This window comes from Triticum aestivum, chromosome 7B, assembly GCF_018294505.1.
Source record: "Triticum aestivum cultivar Chinese Spring chromosome 7B, IWGSC CS RefSeq v2.1, whole genome shotgun sequence".
In the NCBI taxonomy this organism is placed as follows: domain Eukaryota; kingdom Viridiplantae; phylum Streptophyta; class Magnoliopsida; order Poales; family Poaceae; genus Triticum; species Triticum aestivum.
Window position 1 is genome coordinate 727407215 of NC_057813.1, and position 25062 is coordinate 727432276.

The following is a 25062-nucleotide window of genomic DNA, read 5'->3' on the forward strand; positions in this document are numbered from 1 at the left end:
TCAAGGACGCTGTCTATTCTATTGTCAAAACTAAACTTTGTCATCTCATGAGCCACCATATTTGCCTGGGATTGATCTTCAAGATGTTAAAATTTTGAATAAGCTTGATGATGCTAAGCACTTCTATCTTAAGATCATCAGTTGGGACCAGTGAAGTGTTTCATTTGCAAGATAGGAAACCACAAAAGAACAGACATATTCTAAAATAATGTGTTTGTGGAGGGTGATACCAATGTATAGACTGGCGACACATGCACAAAATTGCAACACAACATCACGACCAAATAAGTTTTCTATTTAACACCATTTTCTATTTATTCTTATATCAACTAAATGGATTTTGTTAATTGTGAAACTATGCACACAATTCGAGCAAAATATTTTTAGGTGGCACAAAAAGTTTGGGGCCAAAAGGAAATACATAAAAATAGGTTTATATTTAATTGGTTATTTTAACTACTATTGGACGTCTTATTAATTTGACAAGATTTAATTTTTGGGTCAAATAATGTTGGGCTCAACATGTCAAAGATCAGTGGAATTTATAGAATATGGTGAACTTTTTAGTTTTAATGTTTGATGAAATAATTTATTTGACTTTATTTTAAATTTGAATTGGGCTTTGATTTTTATCAAGTGGCAGTCTGGCTTAGCAAGCCTGATGACATGTCATCATTAGGGGGAGGTCACCGCAGCTAACGACTTGAGGTGTTACATAATTTTCCCATTTCTGAAATTTCATTGTTAAATGATTGAGGAATATATCACACTATCCATTAGTTCAGTCAAGCTCACCACAAGTCCACACATTATTGCCAATTGAGTAAGTCTTATTGGCGGGGAGAATAGGCTATGTGTGTGTGTTGGAGAGAGAGAGAGGGAGAGAGAGTGAGGAAGATGGAGGGGGGAGAGTGTGTGTGTGAGGATTTGATGGTAAAAAAGGTCACCAATGTCATAATATTGAACTCTTAAAGTTAATGTGGCCCCGTTGCAACGCACGGGCGTTCTTCTAGTTCAACTAATTCAACTAAACTAGTTCTATTAATTTTCTTCCTAAAAATAAAGTAGCTAGTTCTATATACTAAAAATTTTATTAGATGATCAAATCTCATATACCTAAATTTAGTATATATTAATTCATCTAACATTAATATAAATTCATCTATAACTAAAAGTATAAAAAACTAACTTTCATCTAACTTTACCTTATTTTTATGTAATCTAACATTTATATAATCTAACATTTTGACATTAAACATTTGTGTGTGTGTGTGTGTTTGTCTGTGTGCGTGTGTGTGTGCGTGTGTGCGTATGTGTGTGTGTGTGTGTGCAGGCCGCCGGCGAGCGGCAATCGATCTTACAGCGGGGGGCGGGGGGGGGGGGGGGGGGGTTGCGACAACGGCAACGGGGACAGCGACGGGGGCGGCGGGCCGGGGGGCGGCGCGACGTACGGGGGCGGTGACGGGGGCGTGCAACGACGACGGCGGCGGGGGCGTTGATGACGGCGACGGGGGCGGCGCGCGCGGGGACGGGGGGCGTTAAAGATGATAACTGAAAAATTTCGTAAGTGCTGGTTATATAGGTGAGGCCTTTAGTACCGGTTGGAGAGAGGAACCGGTACTAAAGGTTAAATTTGGCAGGCGAAGCGGCGGGAAGCGACGCCCTTTAGTACCGGTTCGTGGCTCCACCCGATACTAAAGACCCACCCTTTAGTACCGGGTTGAGCCACGAACCGGTACTAAAGGGGATGTGCTCCCGTTCCGCGCTGCTCATTGTTTAGTCCCACCTCGCCGAACGAAGGGCAACCGCACTGGTTTATAAACTCAGCCGTGGCTGCTCTTTCGAGCTCCTCTATAATGCAGGCCTCTGGGCCTAACTTTGCCGCGCTGCCCTGTGAGCTTGCTGGGCCTTATGGGCCTGCATATGGACGCCCAAGGCCGGGCAGCCCCACTGGGCAGTGCGGAAATATATTTTCATATAGTTTTTTTCTTTTGTGGTTCATATATTTTCTTCTATTTAATTATTTGTGAGTAGTTTTTTGCTGTATTTAGAGTTTCTTATATTTAATATTAGTGTGTTTTATCATTACATTCATATTTGTAGTGATTTTTCAGTTCATTTTGCAGTGCTTTTCACTTTCACGGTGATTTAGCTCTGAAAACAAATCAGTAAATGCATCGAAAATAGCAAATTATGTTAGAAAGGGTTGAAAGTTGATGACGTGGATTTGAATTGTGCATCTGAACGCAAAAAAGTCCGGAGTTGTACTAAGTTATTAAAATATTGAATAGCCGGTGTAACAGATGAGTTTTCGTCCGAAACCCTGATACTTCCTAAGAGATTGTCCAGTTTGTACACGAAGTGCATCTAGTTTTTGTCGTAATCCTATTTACTTTTTTGCACATGCTATGCGGGTGAAGTGATGATACCTTGCCAAGTTTCAACCTTTCCAGAGTTCATTTTGTACTGCTTTTCACTTTCACGGTGATTTAGCTCTGAAAACAAATCAGTAAATGCATCGATAATAGCAAATTATGTCAGAAAGGGTTGAAAGTTGATGACGTGGATTTGAATTGTGCATTTGAACGCAAAAAAAGTCCGAAGTTGTACTAAGTTATTAAAAAATTGAATAGCCGGTGTAACAGATGAGTTTTCGTCTGAAACCTTGGTACTTCCTAAGAGATTGTTCAGTTTGTACACGAAGTGCATCCAGTTTTTGTCGTAACCCTTTCTACTTTTTTGCACATGCTATGCGGGTGAAATGATGATATCTTGCCAAGTTTCAATCTTTTCAGAGTTCATTTTCTATTGCCTTTCACTTCCACGGTGATTTAACTCTCAAAACAAATCAGTAAATGCATGGAAAATAGCAAATTATGTCAGAAAAGGTTGAAAGTTGATGACGTGGATTTGAGTTGTGCATCTGAACGCAAAAAAAGTCCGTAGTTGTACTAAGTTATTAAAATATTGAATAGCCGGTGTAGCAGATGAGTTTTCGCCCGAACCCCTGATATACTTTCTAGGATGTTCTCCAGTTCGAACCGGCTCTTGCGTAAACATGTAAAAATATACATAAAATACATTGATCAGTACCGCCTTTCAACCAAAACGCACTACTGCTACAGAGAAATACATCAAAAATACATTGATCATCAATGATCTTTTTGTGTACAATCTGAATTGAAGACTCATATTGCGGCCACAAATTCTACACATAGATTTCAATGAAGACCAAGTGGTTGCGATAGTTTGAGAAGTAACATATTTAAGGTGGTAAAAACTCTGTTAGCGGAGCGAGGTGGGACTAAAAAACCGCTGTTAACTAGGAACCTCTAGTGCCGGTTTGTGGCATGAACCGGTACTAAAGATGTTGTTGGGCCCCCAGCCTGACCACAGCCTGCAACAGCCACTTTAGTACCGGTTCGTGGCACTAATCAGTACTAAAGGGGCGCCACGAACCGGTACTAATGATCTCCGCCCCCTAGCTGTTTGGACCGACACTAACGATCACATTATTGTCGGGTTTGTTACAAACTGGGACTAATGTGCTTCACATTAGGCCCTTTTTCTACTAGTGAATATTTTCGTAGCATTTTTACAAACTGTGCATGTTTCGGTGCGTCTACTTTGTACTCTCTCAGAAAGAAAAGGTTATTGTTAAATCAGTTGCCACATATCCAGTTATCTCCATGTTTTTATTGCACTGCACCATCAAATTTTACAACATGGCTCTAAAATGCTTGAAATGCTCAGGGCATCCTTCCAAATGGGTGTGTTGCTGTGAAGAGAATTAGAAACAACCATTCAGTCGACGAGAAGCTATTTTATCGTGAAGTTGATAGCCTGTTGACGGTTAACCATCAAAATGTAGTACGGTTTCTCGGCTTCTGTGCCAGCACAGAACAGACAGCAATAAAAATCGAAGGATCAAGGCAACATATTTATGCTGAAATAAGAGAAAGATTGCTCTGTTTTGAGTATATCAGCAATGGAAGCCTACAAGAACATATTACCGGTTTGTCAATCTTACATGTTATGGAGCTCTTATCTTTGCTTATAGTATATCTTTTTCGTTCACTTCTACCTTTTGAGTCAGTATCGTCAGTAGGAGATAAGATTAGAACAACACAGATGTTGCAATGAACAAATCAAATTTGGATGATTTCATGCTTTGCTGCTACTCTTTGTTTCTCTGCAGATGAATTAAGGGGACTTGATTGGAATATACCTTACCAAATAATTAAGGGAATCTGTGAAGGGTTGCATCATCTGCACAAAGAAAAACATATATATCATATGGATCTGAAACCTGCCAATATACTACAAGATAATCATATGGTGCCAAAGATTACGGACTTTGGCCTGTCAAGACTAGATGAAAAATCACAAACCATGATTGAAGGCCGTTGTGGAACACTGTAAGCTATACATCAAAAGAATCAGCTCTTTTTCACTAGTAGAAAAAGGACCTAATACGAGACACATTAGTGCCGGTTTGGTTTTGAGCCGGCACTAATGTGTCCAATAGTGCCGGTTCCAACGGCTAGCCGGCCGTTCTCATTAGTACCGGTTCGTGGCGAACCTATTGTAAGGTTCATGGCACAAACCGGTACTAAAGAGGATGGTGGCAGGGTGTTGTCAGTCTGGGGCCCCTCCAGCACCTTTAGTACCGGTTCGTGGCACAAACCGGTACTAAAGGCAACGTACATAAACCCTTCGTCCCCCCCGAGCCACTCTGTTCTTCCCCTTTCCTCTCACTTCCTCTGTTCTTCCCCCTCTCTCCTCGAGCTCCTCACAAATTTTGCCCAAAATTTGTCAAGATTTCAAGGCCCCCATCCATTCAAATGATCACAAAGGTTAGCAACTTTGTCCTTTCAACTCTCATTGCTAGATTAGCTCTTGCAATGCTTTGTATAGTGATTAATTTGGGAGGAATAATTATATTTGCTAGTATTGGATTTATATGCAATCTGAGCACAAAAATAACACTTAGTTTGCATATGTAGGTGTGGTTTACTTAGTGCCTTCTAAATCTCCGTCGTAACCACCGTCGATCGCCCGCACCGTCCCGTCGCCGGCACCACCTTCTGGTGAGGCTCTTGTTCATGAATGTTTTACATTACCAAATTGATGTTTATGTGATTTGGATATATAGTTACTCGTATAATTATCTTACCCGTACGTTGTTTGTTATACATAGTGCCATGGTTTTGATATCCGTCCCCGTCGGCCCTCATCCTTGTTATGATTCGGATGTGGCATATTCTCTTTTAAAACTAGTTGTTGCATTTCGTGTTTATGACAAATTATGCCCATCAAGTTGACATAGATATTTTTATCTAGGAGGTATGTGAACCGGAAATTCCAACCGACCCTATTGTCGAGAGGTTAAATTTAGTTGAAAGAGAAAACGAGTATTTGAAAGAAAAATTGAAAAGAATTGAGGGGGAGAAGATGGAATTGGAGTTGCATGTTGCCGATGTCGTCGATGATCACCAGATCAAGATGGAGAAAATGAGGTTGAAGATTAGAAAGATTAGAAAATATGCCATTGATAGTGTGGCTTGGTATCATTATGCTGTTGGATCAATTGTTACCTTAATTGTGATCTTCATCGCATTTGTTGTTGCATTTAAATTCTTTAGCTAGAGAGTTATTTGTATGTTGCATTTAATTAAGTGTTGTATATGAACTTTATGTATGAACTTTATGTATGAACTTGTATTAATTTGGTCTATTCGGTGTTGTGTAATGAAGATGAGCCGACAATAGATGTATGATGACAGATGCTCTCCCGAGTTCATTAATGGCGTGCATACTTTTCTGCTTGCCGCTGAGGCAAACAAGCGGGCGGATGGTTTTATGCCTTGTCCATGTGCTGGCTGTAAGAATGGTCACAATTACTCTATGTCAAGAACCATTCACGTCCACCTATTTGAGTCCGGTTTCATGCCCCACTATAATGTTTGGACAAAGCACGGAGAAATAGGGGTTATGATGGAAGACAATGAAGAAGAAGAGGACGACGACGGCTATCCTGGCCATGGGTTCCCTGAATACGATGATACAACAATGGGGGAAGAAGCTGAGCCGGCAATGCAGAAAGAAGCTGAAGAAGAGGCATCAGATGAGCCCGCTGATGATCTAGGTCGGGCCATTGCCGATGCAAAGAGAAACTGCGCAAGTGATCAGGAGAGGACGAAGTTGCAGCGCATGTTAGAGGATCACAAGAAATTGTTGTACCCGAATTGCGAAGCTGACAAAAAAAGTTGGGCACCTCACTCGAATTGCTGCAATGGAAGGCAGAGAATGGTGTATCTGACAAGGGATTTGGAAAGTTGCTGGTAATGATAAAGAATATGCTTCCAAAGGACAACGAATTGCCCGAGAGTACGTATGAAGCAAAGAAGGTTGTCTGCCTTCTAGGGTTAGAGGTGCAAAAGATACATGCATGCCCTAATGACTGCATCCTCTACCGCGTTGAGTACGAGGATTTGAATGCTTGCCCAGTATGCGGTGCATTGCGTTATAAGATCAGTCGCGATGACCCTGGTGATGTCGAGGGTGAGCGCCCCAGGAAGAAGATTCCTGCCAAGGTGATGTGGTATGCTCCTATAATACCACGGTTGAAACGTTTATTCCAAAACAAAGAGCATGCGAAGGCGATGCGGTGGCACGCAGAAGACCGTAAGAAAAACGAAAAGTTGAGAGCACCCGCTGACGGTTCGGAGTGGAGAAAAATTGAGAGAAAGTACTGGGAGGAGTTTGTAGGTGACCCAAGGAACGTATGGTTTGGTCTAAGCGCAAATGGCATTAATCCTTTTGGGGAGCAGAGCAGCAACCATAGCACGTGGCATGTGACTCTATGTTTGTATAACCTTCCTCCTTGGTTGTGCATGAAGCGAAAGTTCATTATGATGCCAGTGCTCATCCAAGGCCCTAAGCAACCCGGCAACGACATTGATGTGTACCTAAGGCCATTAGTTGAATAACTCTTACAACTGTGGAATGGAACAGGTGTACGTGCGTGGGATGAGCACATGGGGGAAGAATTTGACCTAAAGGCGTTGCTGTTCGTGACCATCAATGATTGGCCTGCTCTCAGTAACCTTTCAGGACAGACAAACAAGGGATACCGCGGATGCACGCACTGTTTGGATGATACCGACAGTATATATTTGAATAGTTGTAAGAAGAATGTGTACCTGGGACATCGTCGATTTCTTCCGAGCAGGCATCCCATAAGAAAGAAAGGCAAGCATTTCAAAGGTGAGGCGGATCACCGAATGAAGCCTCGCCACCGTACTGGTGCTGATGTACATGATATGGTCAAGGATTACCTAAAGGGCTACCACGGCCTGAATACGACTAGAAACCCAACAATGGGTCAGGATTCAGGCCCGCAATAGGCCCAATAGGCCCACAGGCACATATAGTGCGTTTAGGCCCGTAAGCCTGCATTTGAGAGGAGCTCAAGAGGGCAGCGGGACTGGTGCTTATAAACCACTCTCGAGCTCCCTCAGCTAGCGAGGTGGGACTCAACTTTCGTGATGCGACGCGGGCAGCACATGGCCTTTAGTCCCGGTTGGTGGCACCAACCGGAACTAAAGGGTTGCATTGGTACCGGTTCGTGGCACCAACCGGTACCAAATCCCCCCCTTTAGTCCCGGTTGGAGCCACCAACCGGGACCACAGGTCTTCGTTTCCCGCCCTTTGGGCTGCTGAAAAGAGGCCTTTGGTCCCGGTTGGTGGCTCCAACCGGGACTAAAGGGGCCACTGGTCCCGGTTGGTGCCATGAACCGGGGCCGATGCTCTTCCTATATATACAGGACTTGGCAGTATTCGATCTCTCCTGCTCCACTCCCGTCGCCGCGCGTCTCCCTGCCGCCACCTCGCCGTCGCCTCCCCGCCCCGCCACGCCCCGACGCCGTCGCCGCCCCGCGCCGCCCCGCCCCGCGCCGTCGCCGCCCGCGCGCCCCGCCCAGCCCGCCCGCGCCGCGCCCCGCCGCCCCGGCCCGCGCCGCCCCGTCGCCCCGGCCCTTGCCACCCCCTCGTCGTCGCCTTCGCCGTCGCCGTCGCCGTTGCCGTCGCCGTACGTGAGCACCTTGCCGTCGCCTTCGATTTTTTTGTTAGATTTAATTAGATTTTTTTATTAGGTTAGATGTGTAGTAATTTAGATATATGTAGTTCATAGATTTTGTTGTTAGATTAGATTTTTTTTGGTTAGATTAGATGTGTAGAAATTAATTTGTTTATATTATGTTAGATTTTTTTGTTAGATTAATTACATTTTTTTGTTAGATTAGATGTGTGTTGTAATTTAGATATGTAGTTCATAGATTTTTTTTGTTAGATTAGATTTTTTTGTTAGATTAGATTAGATGTGTAGTAATTAATTTTGTTCATAGAATTTTAATGATTTTTTTGTATATAGTTTAGATGTGTAGTAATAAGAAGTAGTTTATATATAGTTGTTAGATTAGATGTGTAGCAATTAATGATTTTTTGTTAGATTAGATGTGTAGTAATAAGAAGTAGCTTATATATAGTTGAACTAGCTAGTTGATTTAATAAACTAATTTATTTTACTATATATAGAAGTAGTTTGTTTTTAGTAAGTGCTTAGTAGTTGAACTAGATAGTTGATTTAATTAATAAAACTACTTTTATTTAACTATATATAGAAGTAGTTGCCGCATCAACGTCGGCGATGCCTATCCCGCATCCTCGTCGTCGTCGACTAGGCGGTGGAGGCCTGCTTGATCGGGGCCATGTTCGGGACTGGGCTCCGCCGGGCTGGTATTGGGAGGTGCTACCTTCCGGGGGACGTAGATTGGTGACGAGGCAGCCCGTTGTTGACCCGATCCTTGTTTGGTGGCGGTCGCGTGGGCCAGTGACGGTGGTGAGGCATCCGGACACCCCGGAGGTGGTACGTCACCGTGTCAGCGAGGAGGACGAGCACGTCCGTCGCTACATGGTTGCATTGGAGGGCAGATTCGACAATGCCTGGCAGGTTCTTCAGGGATCTCATTGGAGCGATGATCCTGTGATGGTTCCTTATCTTTGGGTGTCCACCGCTCGCGTCGATACCCGTCGGGCACTATGGTTCTAGTTGTATTAGTGATAATATTCGACGATGTACGGACACCAAGAGATGATGTACTTTTGCTTATAATTATTGAATGCATGCTAATTTGATTACTATACTTTATTTTATGATTTGGTTTTGCTTATTGAATGCTCATATTGGATAAGTTCTCCTTCATTCCCGTGTGCTAGACAATTTGATATAATAATGCATTCGGGAATGAAAGGAGGAGCTACGTACATCGATCATCGATAGTCAACCCGTGATTAATAATAATGATCTAGTTTAATATTTGAATTATGAACGTAGGCCGGAAATGTCGTACTCATCGGATGATGAAAACCGCCCGGGGGAGTGCGACTGGTGCCACGACGACCGAGGTATCTGCGACAGGTTCATTGTGCTGGACGAAGATTGTCGCTTCAGCATTAAGCTCGAGGAGACCTTCGATGTTCATACGGTACGCAACCGACGATAAAAGTTTTTTTTCGTAATTACTCATGACTTCAACTATTTTAATCATGACAATATTTTTCATCTTTTCCAATTCGACTAGCTTATCCCATGCTTTGCAAGACGCTATGTCTTGGAGAGGATGGGTTTTGAAAACCATGAAAGTTTCGAAACCAAAAAAATTATCCTAAGTACCCATCATGGTGTGGATTTTCAAGTAAAGCTGTACAATGCTTAGAGTGTAACCCATTTTGGTTGCAAAAATTGGGAAGCACTTTGCAAGATGTATGGTTTTGATGAGGGTATGCTTGTTACCATGGATCTTGGTGATCCTACAATCGAGCAAGAGAGACCTACGATTTTCGTCCTTGTGGATACACCTCCAATTTTTCCCCCATGTGAGCTTAACATAGTTATTAAGTAATTTATATTGTTTATTTCAAAATAGTTGACAACTTATTCTCCATTGATAGCCTATTTTCATTCTTCAAAGAATGTGCGGAAGATGGTAGACAGAACCTACTACACCAAAGGCTCCGAACTAACTTATCAAGAGAAAAATCATCTGGTCGCATTTTGTACTGATCTTGACAATTACAATGCCTACCATCGAACTCCTCAACATTATGATCAATATGTGCCACTAGTGCACGTGTTGAACTATGGTAACTACCATGGAGATACCCTGGTAAGATTTTTGTACTATTACAACATCCGTGCATCTTTTTGCACACTTCTAAAACTAGTACATCATATCATTGCTAGCTACGAAGTTATTACTATGTTTTTCAATAGATAATCCCGAATGATTGTGTGCCTCATCTGATGTATACACACGGTAGCCTTCATGTTTTGAACATACAACCAGGTCATCCTACGAATCTCAACTGTTCATACCGGGTTACTAAAATAAGTGGAGACCTGAGAATCAAAGAATGGAAAAAATGTATGGACAGTCGTAAGGAGCTTCTTGGAAGCGACATTCAGCGAAGGGCAAAAATTGGAGACAGGATGATCGCCATTCTTCATAATGGAGAGTCAGGGTCTATATTGTTTTATGATATTTTACCTTAAGGGTGTTTATGTCCTACCTGATACTGATGATCATGTGTTAAGAACAATTATGTAGGGTTGGGTTCGATGACTATGAGGATGATGATCGTATGACTTATTATTAATAACGAGTAGAGGTTGTATGATGATGCATGATTAGTAGGACGAGTACTTGTTATTATATATGCTGATGTATGCGAGCATGCATGAGTTATTATATCAGCGGGTAAAATGAACATATATAGCAGCAGCGTTGGTAAACCAAGGACGAAGATATAAGAGAGGACACTTCTCTCTATTAGCTAGCTAATATAACAACCTAAAAATAACCCCCAAAACCCCTAAAGCAGTCAATTTCCAAAAAAAAACATGGACTTTTGGTCCCGGTTGAAGCCACCAACCGGTACCAAAGCCCCCCTGACTGGGCTCGGCGCATAGAGCCACGTGGAGGCACATTAGTCCCGGTTCTAGTTTGAACCGGAACTAATGGGTAGAGGTATTAGTAACGGCCCATTAGTCCCGGTTCATGAACCGGGACTAAAGGCCCTCACGAACCGGGACTATTAAGTGTTTTTCTACTAGTGACACCCGACCTCTGCATCAGTAAGATGCATGCATTCATATTACATAACGACATAGATGTGCGTGGGTCATTATGCATATAGTCAAACTGATAAAAGAGACAGCATATATATTGACATACAGGGGTCGAATCTTCCATTTGTTTTGGTTGTTTTCATGATGTTCTTGACCGATGCCCTGCGTTATGGAATCTCGTTTTGTTTGCCGGATGTTTTTAATACAAAATTTGGCAAATACACTGTTTGTTGAGTGCCCGCGAAAAGTAAGTCAGCAAACAACTAATAATGGGTGTATAAACTTTTTTTCCTAGTTTTTTTATAGCATCTCTTTTTCTAACAAATATCTCCGCAGGCCGCAACAAATGCGCAGGATGCGTATCGTCAAGTATATGACAAAGTGATAATCAACAGGGGCAGCTCCACCGTGGGGTCGTGTAGGGGCGGCCGCCCCGGGTAAATTTTTGAAACCTAGGATACCCCCCTACTGATTTTGCCCGGCGGCCACCATGGAAGGTTCGCTCGAAGGAATCAGGTCTCAAGCTGTCAACGAGGGAAGAGGAAAACGATTGGGCAGGTAACTGCTCGCTAGCTATAGATGGGCCAATCAAGTAGTAAGCCCAATAAAAATTAGATGAGCCCATTAGTTATGCTATGTTCGGCAGCCTGATTTTCACGTACACAATATACTTTTCTATCGATCGTGGAACCGGTCGTCCTGAACTCATGCCTCGAGCGATCACGCCCTGCCGACGCGGCGCCGCCTCCACTGCCGTCTCGCAGTCGCCGACGCTGCGCAGGTCTGTCCAGCCGATGGTGCTAGAGGAAGAAGGAGAAGTGAGTCCGCCTGTTCGCGATGCCGTCCACACGGGAAGCGGAGTCGCCGCTGCCGCCATGGTCGCCACTGTCCCTGCTCAAAATAAGAAACGAGCAGCCAACAGAGGCAACAAGGACCAGGTTCTTTCGCTCGCCCCTAGTCTTCTATCCAGTTCTATCTTCTATATGTTTAATTTGTTGTCGTGTTGGCCTAGTTCTTGAGACGTAAACTACTTTGATAAATTTATTGTGTTGACCGTCTTGCCTGCATGCATACTCTTGGCCAATTATTTTTTTGATTGTCTTATTTGATTGTATTGTGGCTTCGATTTTTTGTTTCCTTCAGAAGTCCGCCCCTGGTAACTTCAAATCCTGGATCCGCCACTGATAATCAAATATGTGTTCTTATATCTACAAAGGCTACAAGTTTTTTCTAAAATTACAAATGTTTGCCAGAGGGGCTAATGTATAAGATTATAAAAAGATAAGCACAGCAACGTAGATGCGTGGGGCACCGTATAGTTAACTGACAAAAGAGACAGGAGATCGATCAAAATGTGCGGGTCGAATATTTCGAGCCAGTCGATGGACAGTATTCTAAGTTCATTTCGTGTCTTTCCATACAAAGACTATGCTGTATTCGATAGTCGATCACGTGGGCGTTTCGCCGTTGCTGTTGGCTGTGAACATTGCAATATACTCCTAGTACGTACGAGGCTACCTCTTTTAATGTCTGCGTTGTATATATGTCCCCTTCATAGCTAGAAGAGCATCTCAAACTAGATCTGCATATCCAGCCATCAAGAGAGAATACGGAGAGAGAATGGAAGGCGCGGCGGAGCTTGTTTCCACCGTCGGGCTGGTGGTGGGTGAGGAGTACCGGCAGCTCCGCGGCGTCGGCCGCGAGGTGGCTGAGCTCAGAGACGAGCTGGCCACCATGAACGCCATCCTCCGCATGCACTCCGAAGCTGACGAGGGCGGCGTGGACCACTTCGTCCGGGAGTGGATGAAGCAGGTGCGCGAGCTCGCGTACGATTCGGAGGACTGCATCCACCTCTACATTTTCCGGATCAGGTGCCGGCGTAGCGACGGCCTTGTCGCTTGGTCCAAACGCGTGCTTGCCACGCTTTTTCCTCGACATCGCCTAGCAGGCGACATCAAGGACCTTCGCGCCCGTGCGGCAGCCATCAGTGAGCGCCATGCGCGGTATGGCGTCAGCAGAGAGGCACTGCGCCGCTCTCCTTTAGCTTTAGCCCCCGTTCCGCGGGCAGGGTCCTCATCCCCGTATGCGCTTGGCCCTGCCCACGACCCAGGCCAGCTCGTCGGCATCACCGGGCAGGCTAACATCCTTGGAGAGAGGGTGAAGGCGGTGGATGACCCAGATAATGACATGAAGCTTAAGGTGATCTCCATCGTGGGGTTTGGACGGCTTGGAAAGACTACGCTGGCGATGGAGGTGTGCCGGCAGCTGGAGCCCGAATTTCAACGCCAAGCACAAGTTTCTGTATCCCAGATCTTCGATGCCGAGAAGGACATGCTGGGGCTTCTGGAGCGCATCACTCGGCAGATCTTGAAGCCGAAAGTACATAACAAGGAAGGCATCAAGGTTGAAGAAAGTATGACTTTGGAAAAGGCGCTCCAGGACAAGAGGTAATACTTGCTTAGTTAACACTCCCTCCTTTTTATTTACTCTGCATATTAGCTTTGACTAAAATCAAACTTTATAAAGTTTGACCAAGTTCCAGAAAACAATATGAACATTTACAGAAACAAATTTCTATGATATGAAAATATATGCAACGATGAATCCAATTCTATTGATTGGGTGGTATATATGTGTATATGTTTTTCTACAAACTTGTTGAAAGTATATATTTGACTTTAGAGAAACATAATATGCAGAGTAAATAAAAATGGAGGGAGTACTTAATTACTTGTCAGTTTTTTTAGCTTCACACACTTCATTTCAAGGGAATCCACAGTAGCTTGTTTTAGTATAAGTTAGTTCCCAGAGTTTCTCCTGTTTGTGATACCACCTTTTTCTCTAAGTTCCTTGTAAACTTTGGCCAAATTTATAGTAAAAAAGTCTAGAATACAAAATCAATACCATTAAATTCATCATGGACCATATTTTCATTTGGTATTGTACATATAAATTATTTTCTCTATAAACCTGGTCAAAGTTTGTGTACATGACTTGTACGAAAACCTTGGTCATTTCGTAATTGTTGGTCGTGGTAGCATGTCCCGAGCTGTTTGGGTGCTTTTTTTACTAGAATGTTAAACATCTGACGGCAAATCAAATATTTTTTATGCCAAATTACTTTGTCGTGGCACGGAATCTCCTTCCGCGAGCATGGCAAATCCTAGCAAAAATTTGATCATGGCAAGGATTTGCCATACACACCAAAGAAAATTTCCATGCCGCAACAATGTAAGTTGCCTTAAAAAATGCATTGGATTTGACAAGCTTAAAAACATCAGGTTTTTACTGAAATCCATTTTTAGCACAAGTAGGGGCTCTAAGGCCCTAGATACTTTATTAACCGTCAAGCGGTGGTACAGAACATCTGACAGCGAGACTGGAAGAAAAACATAAATTCACATAAAAATCCCTAAAACATACAGGAAGGACCCTAGCAAAATATCTGGAATTACACTCCAGCTTGAACCACAGAGCTGAACCGCTCAAACCAAGCACGAGGTGGTTGCTTTTTTCCCATAGAGGGCCTTTCGAAGGCGACAAACATGACCATCAGGAACTTCAATACCCAGAGGTGGCTGCATATAGAAAAAACTCATGTAGATCACCATGAAGGAAAGCATTTTTGACATCCATTTGAGAGATTTGCCAAGATCGAGCTGCAGCCACAGCAATCAGAGTACGAACAGAAATTGAAACAACGCAAGGGTCCAAACAACAACAACAACTTGGAAACATTCACGTCCTCATCGGCAAAGTGACCACTTGGGACTGCCGGGTTCCCACCGCTCCTTGTACCGTTCAAGAAGGAAGAGAATGAATCAAAGCTACCGATCCACTGCCTTCCTTTCCGCATCCAAGCAATGACGAATAACATGACCAGACACCAACACACTACATGTCCGCCTTTCAGTGAGAAGATTCACCGAGGGCGTACATGGAGCACGCATCCAAAGAAGGCGCCATAGCACTACCATTAACACTAATGGATATTTTTCCATAAGGACACACTAGTGGATATGAACCACTTCCCCTAAAATTGCATCTTAGGCTCCACCTTGCTTCTCCCCTATATCCACCAATATGGTGGCTTTCCTTAAAGAAGAGGAGGAGAGGATCTTCCAGCAGACCGAGGCAGGGGCGGAGCCAGGAATTAGACATAGGGGGGGGGGGGGGGGGCGAAAGCCAACAACCAATTTTTTTAACATTGCAAATATATTGAATGATTTTGATAGCTCTATATGGCTCTTGTTGTTTGCTGGAACCTACGAATGCATTTTGTTTTCCTCATCACGATTACACAAACCCAGACAAAATCTGTGAAAAATTAAATATAAATGATAGAATCAGTGTGTGATACATTTTTCTTTTCATCATCACGACTATACAAACACAGAGAAAATGGTGAAAAATTAAATCCAAATGATAGAATCAGTGTGCCATGTGTAATTTGTGGTGTCAATCCGTGAGGATAAAACAAGAGATTGTTGCACCTAACTAATTTCATCTAAATCAAGAAATTGCTACAACCTAAATTGGTAAATCCTAATGCGGATCGGTACTATCACACCGAGCAAATTAAGGAAGGAGCGACAGACCACAAATTTTCTAGCGAATCGCCGCAATCACGGACGCGCCGTGACAGCTTCGGCCATCGGTGTTGATCGGCTGCGAGGCGCTGTTCCGCCCCGCCGCCCTTTGCAATCGGTAAACTGCCCTAGGAGCTGCGAGTTCGTGTGTCGGGGTCGAAATAAATGACGATCTGTCGTCAGCCAGGCCGATCGGGAACTCCTATATGCCGCTGTTTGCGGCAAACAGCCGCAGGTTCGCATAGGCGGGTGTCTATCTGGGCAGGCCCACGGAGGAAACAGGCTGCGAGCACGTACTGTAGTAGCTAACAATTAAGCCGCCCGTGCATAGGATCGACCACACAATCAATTGGAATAGTTCACGCGACACAACCAGTTAGGCCAACGAAGGTTATTGAACAAGGAGCAACGTAAACCAATAAATACCAAACATCCATCAAAGATCCGATATATTTTTAGAAATTCAGAACGCATTTTTTTTCTGAAACAACCCTGAGTGTTTTATGGAACGGAAACATTTTTCAACTTTGTAAACAATTTTTTCCAAAAAAAACTGAATTTTTTTCAGAAAAAGAACATTGTCGGAATTTCTGAACAAATTTCGAAAACAGGAACATTTTCTGAAAAATCCCAAACATATATTATTTTGTGAAAAAATTGGAAACATGAATCTTTCTGAATTTGTGAACAAATTTGGAAAACAGGAACAATTTTCCAAAATTCTCAAACATGTTTTGATTTGTAAAAATATTTAAAAACAAGAAAGTTTTCTGAATTTGTGAACAAATTTGGAAAACTGGAACATTTTCGAATTTGAGAACAATTTTCGAAAATGGAATTTTTTAAATCCGAACAAATTCTAATTCGTGAACAAAAATTTATAACACGAACATTTTTTGATTTATGAAAGTGAGAACAAAATTTGTGAAATTGGGAACAAAATTTGAACATGGGAACAAAAAGTATTTGAAATCCCGAACATGTTTTTGAAACATTGAACATTTTCTAATCTAGAGAAAAACATTGAGCATGGGAACAAAAAATTGATTATCCTGAACATTTTTTGAATTTACAAAACAAAAGATTTAAATCAAGAACAATTGAAAATCCTAAACAAAATTTGAGAATGCGGACAGTTTTTAATACATAAAAAAATGAAATAATTGAACCTTTTTTAAAATTTGGAAACTCTAAATGTTTTCAAGTTTTAGGACATTTTTTAAAATGAAGTAAACAATCTTTGAACTTCTGAACATTAATTTAATTTTTTGAACAAAATTTGAAAAACTGAAAAAAAATATTTCTAAAGATTTGTTAAAAAATGAAAAGATAAAGGAAAGAAAAAAGAAACAAAGAAAATAAAAAACGAAAAAGGAAAGAAAACTGAAAAAAAAATATAGGCAAAACAGGAAAATAACGAAAAAGAAACAGAGAAAGGCATAAAACAAGTTCACGAACCTTCCCTTACCTTCTAGAAGGTTCTTAAAACAAGAAAAAACCGACTGGAACCTTCCCAAAACCGCCCGGTACTGTAGCTCGTACTTTGCTGATAATTGGGCCGGCCCATGTCGATCGCTGGTCGCTCCCGTCCTGTGCGAAGTGTCCACAAACTGCCGTAGAATGCGGCAGATAGGATTTTCCAGGCCGATCTGCCTGTTTGTCTTCAATGTAGTGGGCTGCCTATCCAGTATTCTCAAGCATACTTTTCAACCCGCAGCAAAGAAACAGGAGGTTGGGGAAAGGGGCGCAGCTACCGAAGTTGCCCAACGCCATGGATCTGGCGAGGTCACATCGGTATAGGAGCCTCCTCCGACCACAAATCGCCCTTCCACATCGTTACCCTCAACAGGGACTCGAGAAAGAAGAGCTGGATCAAAGAAGGGGGTGAATATTGATCAAAATGCTAGTTCATTCGGCATGTGGATGAAAAGAAAAAACCAAACCTACTCCCTTCGCTCCCACTCCGGTCGGCAACGCCGATGGAGAATAGAGGAAGGAGGTTCACTTGAATCCACGGTACATGGCCGACCTCGCTACAGGCAGTCTACGAGAGAAGGTTAGGGAGAGAATGAGAGCGGTTCTAAAAAGCTAGGAGGTGAGCTGAAGTTTCGTTTTGGTGTCCACCTCCGGTTCTATTTGTGAAATCTCATAGCAACGAGTACTCCATAGCAAAAGAATCATTCTTCGTGTACTCGGTGACGGCGATGTGGATTTATGCGCGCAACCGATAGTTTTGTGCTCACGAGGATGCAGCTCAGGGATGCTGCGGCCTCGCACTCGCACGCCACCGTGCACGCATGGAATTTGTGGTCCTAGTTCGGAATGGTGGATCGTTGGTGGCACATGAGATCATGGTAGTGCAGAATGCCGTCTTTGATTCCACGGCGGGAGAAGAAAGGTGTATACGCATGGACAACATGGTGAGGAAGTCTGGAGTAGGAGGTAACAGGTTGCTCTCCCTTGTGATGGGCAAAGCGACGTGGTGTACGTCATAACAGGGGCAGAGACGGAGGTCATCGGTAACTGGGAAAAACCGTCTGCGAGGGGGTATTTTGAAATTTGTACAATCCCATCGGGAAACGTGAGACACAGATGTGGAACCCATGGTTTGCCAATGCGAGGAATTACAAAATAATTTTTTTCAACAAAAATGTGAATCCAGTACCTCTTGGTCCTTAATATCATAATGTCAAAATATGTTTTTTTTGGACGGAATATTTGACGGCATATCCTGAATGTACCTGATAGATCCTAGTTTTACATTGCAAAAGAGGGTAAATCAGCTACTTTAAGATTACCATGTGGGAATGTCTGTTTAGTATCCTGAAGTTGCTTAGCAACAGTAATGTTGGGGTGAACCAAAAAAGTTTGGGGGGGGGGGGGGGGGGGGGGGGGGTGACCCCTGCTCGTTCCCCCTAGCTCCACCACTGCACCGTGGACCAATCGAGCTTATTCACAATCCACCACCCATCTCCTTTATCCAACACAGATAACGGGCACACTAGTAGAAAAACTACTTTACGTGAGACACATTAGTCCCGGTTTGTAAATGAACCGGCACTAATGGTATGATTAGTCCCGGTTCGAACGGTTATGCATTAGTCTCGGTTTATTTGTGACCTTTAGTACTGGTTGGTGGCTCCAACCGGCACTAAAGGGGTCATGGCCTTTAGTACGGGTTGGTGGCTCCAACCAGTACTAAAGACCCCCCCCCCCCCTTTACTACCGATTGGAGCCACCAACCCGTACTAAAGGTGGTGCGCTGCCACCTGCAGTGCATAATGTTTAGTCCCATCTCGCTAGTTGAGAGGAGCTCACGCCGGTTTATAACCCCGCCGCAGCAACTGTGTCGAGCTCCTCTCTAAGCAGGCCTTTGTGGGCCTATTGCAAGTCTTCTGCCCTGTGGGGCCTACTGGGTCGTACGGGCCTGCATCCTGGCCCAACTAGAGGTTGGGTTTCTAGTCATATGCAGGCCTTGCCGGCCCAGTAGGCGGGCTGTTTTTGCTTTATTTCATAGAAGAATTCAAAAAAAATCTTTTAGTCCACAGACCACGGCGCGTGTCGTGCCACGTGGTGGGCCTTTGGTCCCGGTTCGTGTTGAACCGGGACTAAAGGGGGGGGGGGCTTTAGTCCACATGGTTTTCATTTCATCTACATGCCCAATGAAGTAGCATTTTGATCAATATTCACCCCCTTCTTTGATTCAGCTCTTCTTTCTCGAGTCACTATTGAGGGTAACGATGTGGAAGGGCGATTTGTGGTCGGAGGAGGCTTCTATACCGATGCAACCTCGCCAGATCCATGGCGTTGGGCAACTTCGGTGGCTGCGCCCCTTTCCCCAACCTCTTGTTTCTTTGCTGCAGGTTGAAAAGTATGCTTGAGAATGACGCCGATGGCTTGTCTCCGCCCTTATGCCACTTGTAGAAAAACGACCTTTAGTACCGGTTCGTAAGGACCTTTAGTACCCGTGAGAGGCACCTCATCGGCTCGCTCTCAGCTTTGCTGATATAGTCAGCCAGGGACTGTGTGGGCCTGCTCTTGTGAGCCGCTAGGAGTGTCGCCGTTGTGCGGACGAGGGGAGAGGACACGGTGGTCGGTTCTAGGGCCTAGGGAGGCCGCCGCCGTCGCCTGTAGGAGGAGGTGATCAGATCAATGACCGCAGGCTCGCCTCTTTCGCTCCTCTACCACGCGGATCGTAACATTAGGCTGCATCAGTAAAGGAGAGAGCTCCCAGATCGATCCTCGGAGCAGCAGCCCACTAACGCTTTTGGGCCGGCAGGGATGCTCGAGGTGGAAGCGGTAGAAAAGACCGTGGGGAAACGGAAGGACGACTGGAGGATCCAGATCGTTGGGTGAGCTAATCGGACGATGCAGAGTGTCAAGTCGCTGTGCAGGCTCCTAGGTAGCCCCATTATACTGTTTCTCAATGCGCTGGTTGGACATAGAAAAATTGTTTTGTTTGGAAACTGTTTATCACTCTCATAGACGGTTTGGAAGCCAAGATACCTATGATAATTCCTTTCAAAGAGGTGTTTTGGTGAGCCGTTAGCGATGGCTTTTTGGGACGAGGGTTTTCATTGTATTGATACGCACTCCCTACGTTCCTAAATATAAGTCTTTCTAGAGATTTCAATGCAGACTAAATACGAAGCAAAATGAGTGAATCTACACTCTAATACTTCCTCCGTTCCTAAATATAAGTCTTTTTTAGATATATTAATAAGAACTACATACGGATGTATATAGACATTTAGAGTGCAGATTCACTCATTTTACTTCGTATGTTGTCCGTGTTGAAATCTCTAAAAAGACTTATATTTAGGAAGGGAAGGAATATATGTCTATATACATCCGTTTGTAGTCTTTATTGAAATATCTAAAAAAGACTTATATTTAAGAATGAAGGGAGTAGATAAGAACAACTTCGGAGCTAACATTCCAAAATAGTGGTTAACATATTAATATGTATCGATTAAACATTCTATGATGCATTTTTTGTTCTAATGCATGGAAATTTTCCCTTCTTGGCACGCACAACTCTTTTTAACTCTAGAATACATATGATGAATCCAGGTACCTTATTGTGATCGATGATGTGTGGACCATAGCAGCTTGGGACGCAATCCTAGCCAACTTACCAGAGAACAACTGTGGAAGGAGAATCATAGTGACCACTCGCATAGCAACAGTGGCTAAAGCATGCAGTAATAAAAATGAGTATATCTATACGGTCAAGCCGCTGGAACCAGAAGACTCCAAGAAGTTGTTCCTCAGTAGAGCATTTGGGTCCATGGATGCCACTTGCCCTGATAGCCTGAAAATGGCAATGATTGATATTTTGAAAAAATGTGGTGGGCTTCCACTGGCCATTATCAGCATGGCCAGCTTATTGAGAAACTATAATTCAGCAGATGGAAAAGATATGTGGGAAAGAGTTTCCAAGTCAATTGGATCTCACATGGAGAGCCAACCTAGCCTTGAGGGAATGAGGCAAATAGTCACATTCAACTACAACCATCTGCCTCATGACATAAGGTGCTGCATGATGTATTTTAGCATTTTCCCAGAGGATTATATGGTAAACAAGAATCGTCTGTTGCATAGATGGATTGCCGAAGGATTGGTTACTGAGGTGCGGGGGTTGACCCTGCTGGAGGTTGCCCAAGCCTACTATGAAGAACTTCTCAGTAGGAGTATGATTGTTCAGGCAAAAGAGGAAGTTAGAAACGAGGTTAACATGGAGACATGCCAAGTGCACGACATGGTACTTGAGGTCATGGTGTCCAAATCACTAGAAGCTAACTTTGTTAGCCTGATAGGTGGGCAGTACGAAGGGATGTCATATGATAGGATTCGTCGCCTCTCTATCCATGGTGAAGAGGAACCTGTGGACTTCACATCCAAAAAAAAGGGTGTGAGGAATGTGGAGATGAATGTAAAACATGTTCGATCACTGAGCATGTTCAATAATCAAGGGCACCACGTGCTTGACCGACTGGGTGAATTCACCCTACTAAGGGTACTTGACCTGGATCACTGCGAAGGACTACAAAACAAGCATATGAGAGATGTCTGCCGGTTGTACCTTCTTAAAGTACTTGAGTATGAGGGAAACAAATGTCAGTGTGATGCCTCCGGAAGTTGGTAAGCTGGAGCAATTACTGACACTTGACGCGCGTGGCACGCTCCTTGAAGGCCTTCCAGAAACTGCGATCAAGTTGCTTAAACTTGAGCGCCTGTTTTTTGGCAGCAGCCGTCACTGGGACGTTCTGTGGATGCCGCCCAGGGGTGTCTCCAAAATGAAGGCGCTGCGCGAGGTGCTTAAAGTTGGTGTCACAGACGACATTGAGGTTGTTAAAGAGATTGGTAAAATGCAACAGCTGCAACTGATACACATCTTCGTGAAAAGGATCGTACCTAGTGAGGAGGTCCTTCGGGAGCTTGCCATCTCTCTGAGCAAGATATACTCTCTGCGGTCACTCAACATTGGGCAGATAGGTAACACGGCTAATACATTGGACTTTCTACATTACGTCTCGCCGCCACGGCTCATTCGTAAGATATGGATTTCTGGCAGCATGGGTGGGTTGCCCTCCTGGATCGGGTCACTCACATATCTTGAAGAGTTTGAGCTTTTGTGCGCATTCCTTGTTGATGACCAACTATTCGAAATTCTGTGCGAGTCCCCCAACCTGAAGAACATCATTTTGCACCGTAATTTCTGGACTCAAAGGGAGATGTTGCACGGACCTCACACAAGTTTAAGGCGCTCACAAGTCTGTGTGTGTCCCTTGCTGGTGAATTTCCCGAAGTTCTGCGATTCGAGCAAGGAGCCATGACAACCCTCGAGACCCTTTCATTGTATATAGGTGACAATAACAACAGCTTTGACGGCATCGAGCACTTAACGAACCTCAAAGAGGTGCACCTCTCTGGTGGTAGAGACTACTCTGCAATGAAGATTGCCCTCGAGAAGCTAAAGGCAGAGAATGACAGGCGACACCCTAAAGAGTTCAAGATCACAGTGAGATACTGATCGCTCGCTTTTCTTACTCTGCTTGCTGCAAGTCTGTCGATTACCCATTTGCTATCTGTTTTAGTAGACTCTTGTGGCTGAAGATCCTTTTTTTGTTGTTGTTCGTCAAGTCGTGGTGGCGCGTGATGCCAGCAGTTTGAACTATCCGGCCTGTGGCGTGTCTAAACTTTGTCTTCTGTTGCCTGTCAAAACTAAATAAAACCGTTGGTTTCTGCCAAATGGTTGTAGTAAACTATGGCTGCATCTTGCTGTCCAAAAAAAAACTTTGTGTGCGTACTTGTCATGCCGTACGTGCAATAGCTGATCGAGCCAGGCTACTAAACAAATGATCAAGAACTTATTTCTCCTTTAGAAAGAACGTGAGCAATTAGCCTGACTCGATCAGTTATTTACTCCGGTTGATCGGCTGTGGAACTCAAGTCTAAACAGGATATCCTGCGGGTGCTATCCTGTTCCTGTTTCTGTTTCTTATTGGCAGAGCAAAACAGCATGGTCAAGTGGAGGGCTTAGTTCCTCATTTGGTCGATGGTGGTGTCTCCATCTTGCAATATGCTGACGACACTGTCTTATTCATAGAACATGACATTGCTATTGCGCGTAATATGAAACTTATATTATGCCTCTTCTAACAATTGTCTGGCTTAAAGATAAACTTTCACAAGAGTGAGTTGTTTTGTTTTGGGAAGGCCAAAGACGAGCAAGACACTTATAGACAACTTTTCGGGTGTGAATTAGGGTCTTTACCATTTAGTTATTTGGGCATACCAATTCACCACCGTAAGTTGTCTAATTCGTTTTTTTACCTACCGACCGTCAAAGCTTGTGCCATTTTTTCAGGCGCGTCTGCTGTTCCGGCAACTGGTATCAGGGGTCAGCTACTGCCACTCCATGGTAGATACAGAGTAGTGCTCTACTGCTCTTACACCGGGCCTATCAATCACAGTAGCTAGGCTAGGAATATTGAAACTGTGCCGTGTTGATTTTGTGTAGCAAGTATGCCATCGTGACCTGAAGCTGGAGAACATTCTGCTGGACGGGAGCTGCACCGGGCCTCCTCCTCGCCTCAAGATATGCGGCCCCGGCGTTTCAAAGGTACTCAAAGACAGAGAATTCGTTCTCACTTCAGCAGTAGTCCGCTTCATATTTGCGCTGCCTAGATGCCAAACTCGAGAGTTATATTTTCTGCCTGAACCTCTGTTGCTTCATTGGTCCGTAGCGTCAGTCGCAGCCGGGAGCGCCCAGAGCGTCTGACCAAACGGCGGTATACATCCCTCCTGAGGTTTTTCAGCAAAGGGAATATGATGGCAAGGTATACATACATACATACATACATACATACATACATATTGGAATTACGTTCAATGTTGATATGTTACACATACATACATGGATTCGATTGAAAGCTCATACATATCTGGAACTATTTCTCTGTTAATTTCTCATACAAATGCAGATCGCCGATGTGTGGTCCTGTGGAGTGACGCTCTACGCCATGCTAGTCGGCGCTTACCCCTTCCAGTGTCCTGACGACGTGCCTATAAACTTTAGGAAGATAATTCAGGTTAATTAATTTCTCTGTTTCAGCATCTAACTCTCTGTTCCATCTCCACCCATTCTGATCACAAAACTAAGGGGAACTTCATATTGCCAGAGGATACAGAGCGTGGAGTACTCTGTTCCAGATGACCTGCATATATCTGGCGAGTGCCGGGACCTCATTTCTAAGATCTCTGTTGCTGACCCAGCTGCTGTGAGTACTTGTTTACCTAGCTATGTGTATGTAACGTTGTCTGACGATTTTTTTTTGCATAGTTCTATATTATTTCCTTTTAGATACTACTACTACCGAATAACTGTCGTGCTGATTGTGAAACACAGTGAATCACGGTCTCCGAGATAAGAAACCATCCATGGTTCTTGATGAATCTCCTGGCTGATGATAGCACGATGAGCACCGAGGAGGCAGAGCAGATACAGAGCATGGAGGGGATCATACAGATCCTAGCACTTGCAGAGGCACCATATCCAAGCGACCCTGGCGATGATATGCAAGAATTTGTAGATTCAGACCCATATCTTGACGTCACCACATTCTAGTACCCCTCGTATGTATTTTGAAACAAATTGCATATGTTTCAAGGTATCAAATCTCAAAACATCATAGCAGCAGGAAAACTATATAGCTACAATAACTCGGCTGCAAGATGGCATAACGGGATAAATTTGAGGTTACCGCTAGTTTTCTT

General features: G+C 43.8%; 1 pseudogene; it reads left to right on the plus strand.

Annotated features, from left to right (window-relative positions):
• The first annotated feature begins 11890 nt into the window (after positions 1–11890).
• LOC123160657 (serine/threonine-protein kinase SAPK10-like) lies at positions 11891–25046 on the plus strand (annotated as a pseudogene).
• The last annotated feature ends 16 nt before the right edge of the window (positions 25047–25062 follow it).